Raw genomic sequence first — 17572 nt, forward strand, 5'->3', positions numbered from 1 at the left:
TGGGGTGATGTATAATACTTGCAGGGGGAATACTTACTGATGGGCCAAAGGGACTCCTCTTGGGATAGTACAGGCCTGATGGGCCGAATGGGGATCTTTAAAAATAAATCTAAGTGAAATCTCAGTGAAAGGCACTTTTTTTGGGACTTTTCCTGGCCTGGCACGGGCCTTTTGGGCCAAAATGCTCCTCCTAGGCTAATATGAGCATTTTGAGCAAAAAGGACTGGTTTCTCGGCAAATAGGGGCCTTGTGGGCTGAAATTAGTGGTCTCAGGCAGGCCAAACAACTCATTTAATTTCATTTCCATTTCAATTTCAAGCACAGGGCAGGCCAAACAACTCATTTCATTTTCATTAACAAATCATTTATTGTAAGTACATTGCAGACTCACAGTTCAGTTGATTCACAGCTTAGAATCACAGTTGTGGCCTCTCCCTCGCGATCTTCCAGAGTGACTGACTCACGTCCAGGCATCTGGGGTTTTATAGTCCTGGCCCCCTCCCACCCCCCCGGAAGGGGCGTTACCTTCATCTGGTGATCTCCATATTTTTTAAACACTCATAATTTTTTTTACAATGGTTCTGGGTATCTAGTCTTGCATCTTGAAACGTGCCAGCCTGTAACTTATGGTCATGGACAACTTTTACTGCGACTTTGCTCTCTGATTCAAAGACCTAGATTGCATTTGGTGCTGTGATGCTTAGTTTAGTTTTAGTTTAGAGATACAGCGCGGTAAGAAGCTCTTCGGCCCACCGCGTCAACACAAACCAGCGATCCCAGTTACTCTAGCACATACTACACACTAGGAACAATTTGCAATCTTTGCCAAAGCCAATTAACCTCCAAAACCTGTATGTATTTGGAGTGCGAGGGGAAACCGGAGCACCCGGGGAAAACCCACGCGTTCACGGTAAGAATGTACAAACTCCATACAGATAGCACCCATAGTCAGAATCGAACCCGGGTCTTTAGAGCTGTAAGGTAGCAACACTACCGTGCTGCCCCTAATAGTCTCAGGTCCCAAAGCTGGTATGCGATGATGATGATGATGATGGATGGGATTTATATAGCGCCTTTCTAATACTCAAGGCGCATTACAGCGCATTATTCATTCACTCCTCAGTCACACTCGGTGGTGGTAAGCTACTTCTGTAGCCACAGCTGCCCTGGGGCAGACTGACGGAAACGTGGCTGCCATTCTGCGCCTACGGCCCCTCCGACCACCACCAATCACTCACACACATTCACACACAGGCAAAGGTGGGTGAAGTGTCTTGCCCAAGGACACAACGACAGTATGTACTCCAAGCGGGATTCGAACCGGCCACCTTCCGGTCGCCAGCCGAACACTTAGCCCATTGTGCCATCTGTCGTCCCAAACGTCCCAAACGTCCCATACATCAACATATACACCAATAAAGACACAGTAGCAGAGTATATACACACACACACATACATACACAAGCAAGCAGTCACACACACACAGTGCAAAACACACACAGAAGCACAAGGGACACCACACAGGAATAAACAGGCACACACTCTCTCACACACCCACACACAGGCAAACGTGTACACACAGGAACATGCATGTGTAAACACAGACAAGGGCAGCCAGAATCTGGGTTGATTGTTTGCAACCTCTGCCTGAAAAGATGATTACTCTGGGAATGTCAGACCATAGAAAACCTGTAAATGGTTAAAAAAAAAAAAAAAATCCTGGATAATGGGTCTCTCAAAAGGCAGCGCAGGTAACGACTGTCCTTATTGTGAGCTAAAATGGCCCCAAGATATTTGGGCAATTGATTTAAAACAATTACTTGCTTTGCAGATGTGATTTGCTTCCTTGAGAAATTCCCAAATACCATTTGTTTAAAACAGAAGCAAAGCAAACTGGGATTAAAACAGATTCTTTATTAAATGAGAGGCTGGGGTTCTCGATGGAGGGAGGAGGTGAGGAATGGAGGGCGGGGAGGAGGGTGGCAGCTGTGACAACCAACAGCGCAGATGAAGGACTGGACCCAGCGTGGTGGATGGACACTGCAATACTCCTCGAGTGAGGTGTGGAAGGTTGTTGTCACTTGAAGTACTTGGCACCAGTTTCCTCTCCTATTGCCTGTGATGGCTGATGATATGTTTTGGGCAGGCTGAAAAAAGGTGACCATACGTTACAAAAATTGCCCTCCAGCAAGCTCAGATTTTTTTGGCCTTCCTGTTTTGCAAGTTCTGCAGCTTTTGGCAGCGCAGGTGGCCACCATATGTTCCAGTGTGTTGTATGTACAACATACTCTACACAGTCCTTTAAACCAGAACTGTCACTAATTGTGAGGCTGGCTGGTGGTATGACGTCTCTCTTTACATCCACTATAATTTTTAACTAGACTTGTCCAGATCCCAAACAATTTATTAATTTCAGTGCAGTTTCCTGTTCCTCCGATATATCTGTCAAGTACGTTCAAAATATTCACAACCAAGTGTGAGATTTGTGCATGGGGAGTGTCAGATTCCAGCGTGAGGAAGACACACAATGCTTCTGCGTTCAAAACTAACAGTGCTGCCTTACTCCTCCCCTTAGTTTAGTTTAGAGATACAGTGCGGAAACAGGCCCTTTCGGCCCACCGGGTCCGCGCCGACCAGCGATCCCCGCACATTAACACTATCCAAAACCCACTAGGGACAATTTTATTTTTACATTTACCAAGCTAATTAACCTACAAACCTGTACCTCTTTGGAGTGTGGGAGGAAATCAAAGATCTCGGCGAAAACCCACGCAGGTCACGGGGAGAATGTGCAAACTCCGTATAAACAGCACCCATAGTCAGGACCGAGCCCGAGTCTTCAGCGCTGTATTCGCTGTAAGGCAGCAACTCTACTGCTGCGCCACCCGTTGTTGTTAGTTGTTGTTACTCTGACAATACTGTGATACTGTGGCCACCTGCACAATTATCTGCCAGCTACTTTGGCACTGAGGAGGAGTTGGCGGCTCCAAGGATACCACTGGGATCCACCTCTGTGTCAGCAATTAATATGAATCTCCTTCGCCTTCTTAAGCTGCCAAACAAAAACAATGACGTTGTTTCCACGTTTGAGATGACTGATGAAGCCAACATTCTCTACCAGATGAGGAAGGGGATTCTGTACCCTTCAGGGCAGGGGTGGGATGGTAGTGTGTGAGCTGAAATGAAAGGAACAGTCAAACTGGTCCGAACGTCACCCGTTCCTTCTCTCAAGAGATGCTGCCTGTCCTGCTGAGTTACTCCAGCATTTTGTGTCAATGTTCAGTGTAAACCAGTATTTGCAGTTCCTTCTTACACATTATGCAATCACAGGCAGCCAAACCCCATTCGACCTAATAGTCAATAATAGTACAGCTGAAGATGTTCGCGCCTGGTGCGTCCGCAGCACTCCCTGAAATGAAATTAATAACCTGCTGCCATTACAAGTTTAGATGGGATTCCAGCCAGTGCAGAGATTACTGTTCAAGAAGGAACTGCAGATGCTGGAAAATCGAAGGTAGACAAAAGTGCTGGAGAAACTCAGCGGATGAGGCAGCATCGATGGAGCGAAGGAAATAGGCAACGTTTCGGGCTGAAACCCTTCTTCAGACCCGAAACGTTGCCTATTTCCTTTGCTCCTCACCCGCTGAGTTTCTCCAGCAGAGATTACTGTGCTGCAATTTCACTCGGTTGCTGTGATTCCATGTTTCGCATGGTATTGTCTTAACGTCAAAGAGAGTCACTCACTTCATAGCTGGAATTCAGATGTTTTTTAAACGTGATTGATCAAGGAGTGAAAAATTGGTTCTGGCAGAACCAAAACCAAACATTGACGACAGATTATATAGTAAAAGCATCCCCATAGCATAAAAAAAAACAATATTTTAGTTTAGAGATACAGGCTCTTTGGCCCAACAACGCCGCACTGACCACCGATGGCCCCTACACTAGCCTGTACACCAGGGCAATTTACAGAAGCCAATTAATCTGCGAGTCTTTGGAATATGGGAGGAAACCGGAGAAAAGTGACATGGTCACAGAGAGAACGTACAAACTCTGCAGTCCCTAGTGATTGGCCAAGCCTCATTGGCATTAGTCCTGAACATGGAAAATTTAATCACAGCAAACTAGAGGCAATGGTTTAATACTCAGCAAGTCAGGCAGCATCTGTGGAGGGAATGGACAGGCAGGTGTTTTGAGTCGGGACCCATATTCAGGCTGATTGTAGTAGGGGAAAGAAAGCTAGAAAAGATAAGTGGGGGCTGGACAAAGCCTGGCAAGTGAGAGGTGGAGAAGACTAGTGCTAGAGTAACTCAGTAGGTCAGGCAATATCCATGGAGAACATGGACAGGTGACAAGTCTGGACCCTTCTTCAGACTTCTCTTTTTTCTGTTGCCAGGACTCAAGGGCCTGAGCTACAATTCCTTGGAGCAACTCAATTCCTTGGAGTGGAGGAGGATGAGGGGTGATCTTATAGAGGTGTACAAAATTATGAGAGGAATAGATTGGGTAGATGCACAGAGTCTCTTGCCCAAAGTAGGGGAAATCGAGAACCAGAGGACACAGGTTTAAGGTGCGGAGTAAAAGATTTAGTAGGAACTTAGTAGGCCCCCCTCGGTCATGACTGACCATGGGTGATGCTGATGAAGCCGAATTTTAGTTAAAAATATAAGAAGATATTAAATTGGCTTCTGGGCTAGCTTACAGCTTATATTTAGTCTCAAATTAGGCTTGCCTCAGGTTGCGGGTGTGTGAGATAATAAATCCTATAACATTGTCTCCCAAGTGACAAGCAGAGAAGAGCTAGATCTCTTTGAAGTAAGATGCCGTAAACAAAATGGCCAATGTTATGGGGGAGGAGGCGAGAAAGGAAGAGAGAAACAGCTAGTCACATCTGTGAAGTAAGATGCCATAAACCAAATGGCCAATGTTTATGAGGGACCAAATGACAGAGAGGAAGCAGCGAAAGAGCTAGGGTGATCTCTGTGAAGATAAAATGTCGTAAACCAAATGGCCAATGTTATCTTGTACTATGTAAACAAAAGGCCTTTGATGTGATGCATTCTGTGGAAACCTTTTCCTGTACCTCAGACCATGACTAATGTCTGTGAAATGTGCTAAGGGGACAAAAAAACCCTATTTAAGGCAATGTAATTCTGTTGTACAGGGAAGGGGACCGAGGACAGTCGAGTGTCTATATTGGTCACTTAGCTGAAATTCTCGCTCCCTTCCATCGGCCGATGTTAAGTAAAGTTTTGAACTGGTCTACCAAACAGTTTGTGTGGTGTCTGTTTATTAAGAAGCGAACCTGGTTTAGTAGTTATAAAAGTAGCTTTTTCATTGGCGTAGTTATGCAGGCCTCGCTGGGACCACATCAACGGCTGACTGTGCAAGAGGTTGCAGAGGTTGCTGGGATTGGAAGGGAGATAACTGAGCTCTATCGGCCCCCTTGTCAGACCGACTCCCTAGAAACTCCCGGGAACATCTGTGATCCTTCATCAGACATTGAATTGGTTCCCTGCCGAGGTTCTTAAAAACAGACAAAGGTAAGACCAGTTGGGCTTTATATTTTTTTTTAAGAAGGGATTGTGTATGTATTTTTAAGACAGAATTGTGCATGTATTTTTAAGAAGGGCTTGTGTATATTGTTAAGAAGGACGTGAGTGGTTTCTCTTTTTCTCTCTCTGTCTATCTCTCTTTGTTTTCTCTTTTTCTCTATCTCTACTAAGGGCTCATCGGCCTCATTGAGACATCCGTGATTTGTCGGGTTGAGATACGGTGGGTGAGGTGTGCGTCTGGCTTATTGAGACATCCGCAGAGTTGTCGGATTGAGAAATAAGTGGCGTTGTATATTAAGTTTAAAACGTCTGCCAGGTTGACACTGGGGTCTCGGTTATCGAGTTGGCCTCGTTGAGACACTTGGGTCGTATATTAAAGAGTTAATTAGTCAGCCAAATTGAGAAACTGGGGTCTCATTAGCGGGTCAGCCTAGTTGATATATTTGGAACGATTCGGAATTAAGAAGTCTTTTTTCTCTTTCTTTCTATCTATCTATGGGGAATGCTCTGGATAACAGTCCAACATATGTGTTATTTGAATCCTAGGTATAATAAGAAATTTAGAATGTTAAGTTACAAGTTGACCAAACGGTTGGGGGATGAAGCCTGGCCAGTAGGGGGAACATGGAATGTAGAGATATTTATATGGGAAAGGAAGGCAGGAAAGAAATGGAAGAAAGGAATTAAAACATGGGAAGCAGAAGCAGTGAAGAAGCATGAGGAGAGTATAGAGTTTGAAGTGGGATGGATGCTGTATGTAAGAAGGGGATAGAGTTAAGAAACAAGGATAGCACTCGGAAAGGATGGAACGTATTGCAACTAGAATGCCAGTGGGCAGAGGAACAAGAGAAAATAATTAAAAGACAAACAGGAGGTGAGAAACAGGTGATGGTTAGTAAAAAATAAACCCAGTACTGGTAAATCCTCTGGAGGAGACTTCATGTCTGGCACGACGACCCTATTTGGTAATGAAGATGAGGAGTTAGATAATCTTGGGAGATGTCCACCTCCCTATGCCCTACCAGTAGCAATGGCATCTTTACCTGGGACAGTTCCGTCAGTAACATCCCTATACCTTGAAGTTCTGACCTTACAAAGCTCCCCAGGATTAGAAGCACGGGAATGCCTTTCTGTGCGTAATTTGCTTGAGGCATTGATGCTATCAGAACAGCTGGTCATTGTTAAATGTACTGCACACACTGGTGCTGGGGACCCTATAGCAAAGGACAATGAGTTGCTGATAGTGTATCCAAACAGGCAGCCTGTACATCCAAATGCATAGTGACAGCACGTAAACAGACGCTAGCAAATAGAACGGTCCTGCCAAACATGAAGGAGGTATGTACATTACAGAGGGACGCCTCTCATATATAATAATAACTATGGAAACAAGAGGGCTGTGCCATTGATTCAGCACACCCCGCTTGGACAAGTTGGTGTATTCGATACATTCTTACCCGTCTTACCCATGCTGGTAAGGAGGGAATGATAGGATAACAAAGGAAACGTGGTGGCAGGCCTCAGAATGTAAAATTTGCCAACAAAGTAATCCAGGCAAATTTTAAGATACCCTCAGGGGTGACGCCAATGCCATCACGACCGTTTGAATGCATACAGATTGATTTTTATTGAAATGCCAAGGGCCCAGTGTTATAAATATTGCTTAGTGATTTTAGATTTATTTAGCAGGTGGAGTGAAGCTCTACCAACCACTAATAATACTGCTGAAACTACAGTAACAATGTCTACAGTAACAATGTTGTTAATCCCAGGTTTGGCCTACCTACTGTCATAAGCTCAGACAATGGTCCTCATTTTATTGCCACTATTAATAAGGAAAAATGTGCACATTTTAATATCCGACAGCAATTTCACTGTGTGCACCACCCACAGGTATCTGGGATGGTGGAAAGAGTCAATGGGGATTGCAAAACAAAATTACCCCGGAAGTAAATCCTTTTTCTGACAGGCAACTATGTTATAAAAAAATTGGGGATGAAGGGAAATTTGATGGAGAAATGAGGAAAGAGCTAGGGAGACTGAAAAGTCAAGGGGAGTCTGACTAATCATGATCTGGATCAATGTCCAATTAGGATTAGGTAACCAGGATTTTGGTAAACAGAAGTCTTGTCAGAAAAAGGGAAAGTAAATTACAAAGGGACGTCTTTGAAGATGAAATATTATATACTGCTGGTAAAACAATGTTTTTGTATATGTACTGATTGTAAAGCAATGTTTTTTATGTGGAATGTGTGAAATTCGAAGCAATGAGCAAAGTTGTGTGTCGCTTTAAGAAGTTTGTCCTTTAAAATGCAAATGGGACAGACAGTTTATGGTGTGCTCCGTTAAGAAACAGGCATGAATGGGGGGGCGGAGCTATACTCGAATGATAAAATGTGTTGGTTGATTATAAATCTTTTGAACCAAGTTTAAAGAGACTCATCCCGATTAAAGTGTTAAATGAGATTGGAAATGTCAAAATTACAGAGAAAAAGAAAATGTATTATTGATTACTGATTCTGAGTGAGTTATTTTGGGAAAGATTGTTTTGATATGATAACAGAGGTTGTCTTTTAAAATGCAAATGAAGCAAGATTACTGTTTTCAAGCAAACAAAAAGATGTTGAAGCATGTGCTGTGTGAGGGAAATTAGGTAGATGAAAAATTGTCTTATGACTTACAAAAGGGGGTTTGAGGGAACTCACAATGAGGGATGAAAGGTGAGAAGATAAAGTAGATTGGGGAAGAGAACATATTTGGAGAATTGAATATTTAGGTGGGGAGAGCCTCTTCGGATATAATTGGATTAAAGAATAAATTCACAGGGAAGTGTTAAGAAGGAACTGAGATACTGGAGGATCAAAGGAAGACAAAAATGCTGGAGAAACTCAGCTGGGAACAAGATTTACAACTTTTTATTGATACAGGAAAAGCCACTTACAGGCCCTGGGCAATTAACTAATTATGTATGGACGGCAATTAACCCATGTCTTGCCAGATCTACATTCCCAGGTTGGAGGAGTTTTTGCTGGAAACCAGTGACCAAGGCCATAAAAGCTATACGATGATGGTGCTGGGACAAGAATAAATTGAGACTGTATTGAAAAGAACAACCAAGTGTTGCTAACAACATGAACTGCTGTAAAGATTAAAGATCATCGTCGCTGGATACATTTGATTGACTGTGAACAGTTTGTGGAAACAAGGACGATGGGCTATTGATGCTCCCTTTATTCTGGGGTGGCCCAGCCCACATGGACTGAACTTTCTTCAGACTGGCACACTTGCGGACTAACCCACATTTAAAGGATGGTACACACCTCCTTTTAAACAAGATTGAAGTCAAACATGACAAGCTCAGCAAAGAAAACCTGACTACAGACAGTAAGAGATCTGCAAAGGCCAGTTAAATCTACCTGTTTTTGCCACAACCAAGGCACTGGTGTATTTTTAGGAAACAGTATATTTGTGACAGGGCATTGTTATGTTGCAAATGCAGTGCCACACAAGAGAAGCATGAACCAGTTACACCAGCACAAGGGGAGTTCCAAGCGAAGCCGAATAAAGGCTGAGCAATTTTTATGATCCTTTTCCTGTCCTATGGTAGTATCTTAGTGTCACATCCGGGGGAGGTTGGTGGCCATTTAAAATGTTTGGAGGGACTTGTGGAACGATTGTCCGCTATGAATTGATTGTGTTACTAGTGTACTATTAATTTGTCTGATGAGATGCTTATGGTCTTTAGTATGTACTCAGCAAGGACTGTAGTTGTTATCAAAATTTTGATAAAAGGATGGAATGATGAAGCTGAATTTTAGTTAAAAATATAAGAAGATATTAAATTGGCTTCTGGGCTAGCTTACAGCTTATATTACGTCTCAAATTAGGCTTGCCTCAGGTTGCGGGTGTGTGAGTAATAAATCCTATAACATTGTCTCCCAAGTGACAAGCAGAGAAGAGCTAGATCTCTTTGAAGTAAGATGCCGTAAACAAAATGGCCAATGTTATGGGGGAGGAGGCGAGAAAGGAAGAGAGAAACAGCTAGTCATATCTGTGAAGTAAGATGCCATAAACCAAATGGCCAATGTTTATGAGGGACCAAGTGACAGAGAGGAAGCAGCGAAAGAGCTAGGGTGATCTCTGTGAAGATAAAATGTCGTAAACCAAATGGCCAATGTTATCTTGTACTATGTAAACAAAAGGCCTTTGGTGTGATGCATTCTGTGGAAACCTTTTCCTGTACCTCTGACCATGACTAATGTCTGTGAAATGTGCTAAGGGGACAAAAAAACCCTATTTAAGGCAATGTAATTCTGTTGTACAGGGAAGGGGACCGAGGACAGTCGAGTGTCTATATTGGTCACTTAGCTGGAATTCTCGCTCCCTTCCATCGGCCGATGTTAAGTAAAGTTTTGAACTGGTCTACCAAACAGTTTGTGTGGTGTCTGTTTATTAAGAAGCGAACCTGGTTTAGTAGTTATAAAAGTAGCTTTTTCAATGCATCCTAGTTTGCAGGTGATGTGCGGTCGGATGCAAGCCTGGGCGATGACATATGGAGGACAGGCTGTTGCCCATGCAGCACTTCCCCCCTCTCCACGTCGCTGATCGATCCAAAGGATCTGCAGTAGGAACTGAAGGGTAACTGTTTCACACAAAGAGTGGTGGGTTATCTAATGAGCTGCCGGAAGAGATCATTGGAGGCAGGTACTATCACAACGATTAAGACACATTGAGACAGGTGCATGGATAGGACAGGTTTAGAGGGATATGGGCCAAACACCGGCAGGTGGGACTAGTGTAGATGGGATCTATTGGAAGGTGTGGGCAATTTGGGCCGAAGGGACTGTTTCCACGCTGTATGTTTCCACGCTATGACCAGTATTTGCGGTTCCTTGTTTCTACAAGTGAAAGATGGACACTGGTGAGAGGGGTTGGATTGGCAGATATGTGGAGAAAGTGACAAAGTAGATAAAGGGGCGTCAGATAAGGAGAAAAAAGGTGCGAAATACATATCTCGAGGGAGGGTCATAGGTGGAAGGGGACAAGGGAAAGAGAGAGAGCGGAGATAAAAGGGAAATGATGGATTCGGGAATGGGAGATGAGTGTGGAAGGACGGGGAAGGAGCAGGGTTAAATCTAGTCAGTTGAGTATTGTTAAGGCTGCCAGAAGTGGCAGCATTGCCTCCATACATCTTGACTATAGCCTAGAGCAGCCTTAACGAGACCTGGTCTTAAAATGTTCAAATGACACCACATTATAACAATAATTTAACATCATCTTAATTAAATTGTTCATTTTGTAGGAACGGTAATGATTCCGTTTATCGATGTTTATTTGGTTTCACACTGACCACTACCCTACCCGCTCTACCCGCTCTACCACCCCCCCCCCCCCCCCCCCCTCCACCAAGCCTCCTCTGCAAACACACACACATTTTGTGTCTATCTTCGGTGTAAACCAGCATCTGCAGTTCCTAGTTGCTACACACTTCTCTCTTCACTTTGGCTTGTCGCGGCAGGAGATGCCGAAGAATCTTAAACCCCAGCTGAGTTCACGTATTATTTCGAACCGATTCAATATTTCTTGTTCAAATGAACGTGCCTGAACACTTCCACGTCTGACATGCTGAAACCGACGATGGAATTGGTTGAATTAAAAGTGGTTACACTTGGAAATAGGCAAGCAAATTATTTCCTCGTTGTGCACGGGCAAGGTGCCGCCAAGCTGGGGGCAAGAACAAGGTGCCTACGGACAAAGTGCCTCCAATCTTGGAAAACGACAGGAAACCTTTCGATTTACAGCACGTTGTTTTTTTTACAAACAGCACAACAACAAACGAAAAGAAGAGACGAAGAAAACCACAATCAGAAACCACCGATATAGTTTTAAGAAGGAATTGTTAATTTCACCCAGTACTCGCCTGGCTGTAAGGAAACTTTCTCCTTAGTTACGTGAAAATTAGCTCAGCTTAAAATTGGAATTTCTTTTGAGGAGCGTTCGTGTCCGAAGTGTCGACGCGGAGAATCTGCCCAGTGTCCTCCGCTCACGCACTCGCTCCCTCACTTACTCCCAGCGCTGCCGCCGACCTCCAGGCATCCACTACTAAAGATCATATGGTCTTTGCTCACTGCCGCCGCCAGCCAGCCTCGCTGCTCCAGCTCCTTAAAGCAGACGTCAAGCGGCAGTAGGTTGGCGAGTCGGATACGTGGGCGTTTTCCACTCTCTGTCAGCAAAATAACAACCTTTAGTTTGCAACCTGAAATTCGGCTTCATAGTGATTAATTTCTATTTCAACTGGACACATTAATAATTGTGATGAGAGATTTTCAATCTGAATAATTTTTTTAAAAATTATTTCGTGTCATGTATAATAATGAGGGTTGCTCTGTAGTTATGGGATGTCCTGAATGGAACTTGCCAGAAAATTTGTGTCTCTATGGAGAGAGCCACAATTTGAAGAATGTTGACTTGACATGATAATTTTGTTATTTTATACTAAATGCGATTGTTAGCTTGAATTACATACTGCCCGTTTAATTTGAAGACTATTTTTGTTTGCTCTCCTTACTGAAAGCTTCCCCTTTTCTCTAAGCTCACGATCAAAGAGAATATTACAAATAATATTTGTTATTTCATTATTGCCCAGCACTACAGAAGCCTGGAATGTGGGAGGAAATCGGGTAAATTCCGCATGGTCACAGTGAGAACGTACAAACTCTGCAGCCCCGAGTGATTGAAGCCTCATTGGGATTTGTCCTGAACATGGAAAATTTAATCACGGCAAACCAGATGCAATGGTTAAATCTAGAGCCAGGCAGTTCCTCAGCAAGTCAGCCAGGTTGAGATATACCCGCCCAACAAGCCAAGAGAAAATTTTTTTAATTAGGGAGATAAATAATAGCTGATTATTTTTTTCAATGAGTACTAAAATTAAGTCTGCTACTTATTATGAGAAACTTCGTTTTGAGCTTCAGCCTGAGTATGTGTGCTAGGAGTTGATTGTGTTCAGCCCCCAAATGCACAACCTATCAAACATTGCTTGCATTTTGCAGCAAGACTCTGGTTGGGTTGACCTGAAGTAGAGATAATGTAGAGTTAACAGTTTGCTGTTAGTCATGTTTCACTCCCGTGAGAAGTTTGTTGAAAGGTGCAACGTTACAGTGAGAAAAGTTACATAAAGTGCCAGAGAAATGTTGCAGCCTTGCTTGTCACTGAGGCGAACTGACATTGAACCTGTTGGACATGTGCAGATGTGTGGAATTGGAAGCTGGGCTCCAACTCATTCTTGACTTATCCATTAAACCAGAGAAGAGGATCAACCAAACAGCTTTCCTCTACTAAGATCCCCTCCCCCACTGCTCCCCCCCCCCCCACCTCCCATACATCAGCACCCACCTACAATAAAGATCAAATGCAACGAGACCCAGGAAAATGTAGAAGTTTACCATTGCTTCAGTGTGCCAGCAAAGCTTCTGATTATCTGAGTTCCATCGTGGAAATCACCAATTTGATTGAGGGAAAGATTTTTGGTTGTGCTCAAAGTTCCCGTGAAAAACCCCATATATCCTGAGTCTGGTCTTGACCCGAAACGTCGCCAATTCCTTTTCTCGATAGATGCTGCCTCACCGGCTGAGTTTCTCCAACATTTTGTGTCCACCCTCGATTGTACCAGCATCTGTAGTTCTTTCTTAAACATATCTCATGAGAATCTCTGCTCTACAATTGCTCCATGGAGATGGAGCACTTGGGATGATATTGAAGACCTTGAGTCCATGCATCAGGAGCACATTGAGGCCATGTGTAATTTGACAGTAGGAATGAATCACCTCACAGACTACCTGCCTACCATGCCATTTAGTACCTTCTGTGCCGTCTGTGTAAGAATCTGCAGTTCTTCAAAAACTACCTCAGGACCCATTCAATTCTAAGTTAAATCAAGTCATCCACAATTCGAAAGGAAAACCTAAGGATAAGTCAGTGAATGATGACAATTGATTGTTCTGAATGTGTAATTGCAAATTTTATAAATAAAGTTTAATTTGGGAGTATATATATATATTTTTTTTAAACACAAAGTGCTGGAGTAACTCAGCTGGTCAGGCAGCATCTCTGAAGAACATTGATAGGTTTTATTTTGGGTCGGAACCCTTCTTCAGCGTGATTGTGATTCCAACTGTTGACATTCAAAGGGGGTGAGGTTTGAGTGGGTAAAGGGCAGTGGAGAAGGGCAGTGGAACGGAGGAGACCGGACGGGTACGGAGGCGGCTGAACGCGCACAGGAAGAGGCGGAGTCCCACGGCAGGAGCCGGCGTTGAACGGAGCCGGAGGATGTGCCACCGGGAACAAAGGAGGATCGGGCCTGGGTGGATCACCATGAGAAGGCGGGGTGGGGGAGGGGGGGGCAGGAGAGCAAAGGAGGACCTGGCGTGGGATACTTTGTAACGTTGTCAGCGCCCTTTACATGGCGTCTATTTGCATACATTGACTAAGCAAGCAAAGAATTTCACTGTGACTTGTCACATGTGGTAATAAAGTATTCAAATCAATTCAATTCAAGACGATTGATGTCGCACCAGTAGTTGTAATGGATTATGTCACGCCGGCAGTTGAAGCCAGTTGCTAACCTACTGAAACCATTGCCATACTGATCTTTCTGTCCTGGGCCTCCTCCATTGCCAGAGTGAGGCCACGTGCAAACTGGAGGGACAACACCTCGTACTCTGCTTGGGTAGCTTACAACCCAATGGTATGAACATAGAATCCTTGGGTAACTTCCAAACCCACTTCATCCTCTCCCCCTCCCCCTTTCTTCCCCACCCCTGTGCCTCCACCTGGCCTCACACCTATTTTTCCCTTCCCCCCTCCCTTTCCACATAAATTATGCTCAACGGCTTCACAATTTGCAATACTTCACTCCTTCTGTCTTCTCATCTCGAGCCTCTGTACCACCATTTGGCTATCAACCCCCCCCCCCCCCCCCACCCCCCCCCCACACCCCCCACCACCCACCACCACCATCACTGATATCCACCTGCCAGGCTTTGTCTTGCCCCTCCTCCTTTCTAGCTCCCCCCCCCCCCCCCACCTCCACTACAACAATCAGACTGCAGAAGGGTTCCCAACCCAAAATGTCACCTATGCATCTTCTCCAGAGATGCTGCATGACCCGTTGAGTTACTCAGCACTTAGTGTCTTTCTTTGTAAACCAGCATTTGCAGTTCCTTGTTTCTACATTTGGTATATATTTGTTCTGTTGTGAGGGTTTCCTCTTCACTTCTTGGACTTTCCAGAAAACTCCTTTCATGAGTCAAACTAGAATCTATTCAACCTATTAATGCTCTGTAGTTAACTAACGCAGCATAAACTGGGGATCTATTCCTGGATTTTGCCGATGACATTGCCGTACTAGCAGAATCGAGACACACCCTTCAAGAGATGACAATACCGCTCTGGAGGAGAATGCATCAAAGGTTGGATTAAAGATCAGCTGCCAGAAGACCAAGACCATGCAGACTGGAGACCAGTGGCCAATAGACCAACTGATAATCAATGGGGAACCTGTGGAAAACGCTACAAGATTTACCTATCTTGGCAGCATGTTCACAGTAGATGGAGATGCAGAGGTCAACATCAACTCCCAAATTGGTAAAGCTGCATCAGTCTTCAGAAGAATGCAGCCGATATGGTCTAGTGGCGGGATATCCAAGATGCTAAAAGTCAAGCTCTTCCAGTCCGTAGTCCTCCCGACAGCCCTCGATGTCAGTGAGACATGGAAAATCAATGTGAAGATGAAAAAGAAATTGGATGGATTCCAACAACACTGCTTGAGGAAGATCCTGAAGACTAGCTACAGAGACCACATCACAAACGAGGTGAAACTGCAACAAAGCCTCTCAGCCAGGACATAGAGGTACGCAGGATAAAACTTGCAGGACATGTACTCAGAATGACACCAGAATGTGCACCTAAGATAGCAATGACATGGCAACCTGATGGAAGAAGGAAAAGACGCCGACCAAACTCACGAACATTCCAGAATGATTTAGAAGCCCAGGACGGTAACTATCGAGGGTGGAAGGCGTCGCACATGGCAAAAGAATGGCGAAAGCTTGCTGCCCAATGCACTCAACAGTGTGGGAGGAACTAAGTGTAAGTAAAGTCTAGACTGAGATCATCAAATTAGTTTGGATTCACATGTTGAAACACGTTTAAAACACCAAAGCTGATTCCTGTACCTAAGTGTGATTGGTAGAAATAACTAAGCTAATTTCAATCCTGATGGCAAGATTAACCGAATTGCAGAGATCTACTCTAACACATTTACTATTTAAATATTTAAGATAATTCCTAATTCAAAACAAACTAATTATTTTTTATAAAATAACTAATTGGGTCAATTGTCCCAGCAGACACCTCCAAAGTCCTGTTCTTTTTGGCTGATCTTGCATTCCCCTTTCCATTCACAGCCAAACATTGAGTTAATTTGTAATATCTTCTTTACAAATGAACATATCTGGATTATTTAGTGACTTTAGATGTAAAAAAATATGAAACTGACTTTTATTATTTCAGAGGCAGGAATAGCACCGAAGTCATCCTATCCATAGGTGCTGCCTCAGTCGCTGAGTTTCTCCAGCTTTTTTGTCCAGCTTCGATTTTTCCAGCATCTGCAATTCTTTGTTAAACCTCTCATAGACAGTCATTCAGCAAGGCTTCCTCTAGCCAAGGGCCTAGAAATTGAAAGAAGCTGAAATGTGCTGTTCTTGGGACCCGTGCTCGATGGGTCTGTTGACACTAACCTTAAATCTCTGCACAAATGGCTTTACCATCAATGAAGACTCCAGCACCGTTAACATGGTAGAACCTGCTCGAAATGTGATTTTGGGAGTAGCTAGCACCCACCAAATATACTTAATGGCAATTATCTTCTTCATACGGAAGAGTTTACTACCTTCCACACTACTAGAATTGCACAATGTTGATAAGCTTGAATCAATGTAATAGAGTAGTCAATGTTTAATGTATGACAAAATATAATGGTATTCTGATTATTGATATTTATGCCTGTCTAACCTCTGAGGTTTAAGTCCAGTAACACATTAAACTGAAGATTAGCGATCTCAATATTAAATTCCCAGCAGTTGAAGAGAGAAAGAATGGAAAAATATGATAACATTATAAAAAATGCCAAAAAATCTTAAAAGACCGACAAAGATGACTCCATTGGTCACGTCCATTATCTCTAATGGCACACTTGGAGTAGTCTCAGAGTATTGGCAGAAACATAGAGCTGCAGATACTGGTTAATACACAAAAAGACACAAAGTGTTGGAGTAACTTAGTAGGTCAGGCAGCATCTCTGGCTGAAGGGTCTCGACCCAAAACGTCACCCATTTCTTCTCTCCAGAGATGCTGCCTGACACGCTGAGTCACTCCAGCATTTTGTGTCTATCTCTAGAGAACATGGATAGGTGATGTTTCAGGTGACCCTTCTTCAGTCAATCTGAGGACACAAAGGCACTTAGTGTCCTCAGTGTAATGGTGCTCTCTGAGTACTCGCAGAGTAGTTGCACTCACAACCTGGTGGCACACTCGGAGTACTCCACAAACTATTATTCATCATAATCATCACTGCAACACTGTCCCTTTGTCATTTTCCAATTTGGAATCCTAAAATGATGAGTGTCTGATTTCACACTCAAATGAGGATAAAATAGATCAACCAATGGAGCATCGCTCTGTTTGGAGTTAGAATGTCATGCGCTGAATGAACAACAAAAGGCCAACAATATAAACACAGAGTGCATTCTGTAAGGGAACAAATTTAACAAGTGAACACCATATCTGTCATATCTACAAATATCGCCCATATCTGCAGTTTATGGGAGTAAAGAAGTAACGATTGCCAGGGATAGTAAACCTGAACCCTAGTTACCATAGCAATGTGAGCTTTCTATTCTAACAACCTACTGCAACTTGTTAAAACCATCTACAAACTTTTTAGTTCTTCCTCTTTT

At 43.6% G+C, this 17572-nt stretch overlaps 1 protein-coding gene and 1 long non-coding RNA gene across 2 annotated transcripts in view; one reads left to right on the plus strand and one right to left on the minus strand.

Moving 5' to 3' along the window:
* The window catches only part of LOC116982478 (carbohydrate sulfotransferase 6-like), a 40457-nt gene extending 28669 nt beyond the window's left edge, over window positions 1-11788 (minus strand). Inside the window, exon 1 of the mRNA XM_033035719.1 lies at window positions 11476-11788. The gene's annotated coding sequence lies outside the window, so the exon portion shown is untranslated. The remainder of the gene's footprint in view (window positions 1-11475) is intronic.
* LOC116982479 lies at window positions 1927-17283 on the plus strand. Its single transcript, XR_004414463.1, has 3 exons — window positions 1927-2029; window positions 5179-5182; window positions 17273-17283. It is a non-coding gene; the product is annotated as an uncharacterized LOC116982479 (long non-coding RNA).
* Window positions 17284-17572: the final 289 nt, after the last annotated feature.

Source organism: Amblyraja radiata, chromosome 17 (genome assembly GCF_010909765.2).
Source record: "Amblyraja radiata isolate CabotCenter1 chromosome 17, sAmbRad1.1.pri, whole genome shotgun sequence".
Classification (NCBI taxonomy): domain Eukaryota; kingdom Metazoa; phylum Chordata; class Chondrichthyes; order Rajiformes; family Rajidae; genus Amblyraja; species Amblyraja radiata.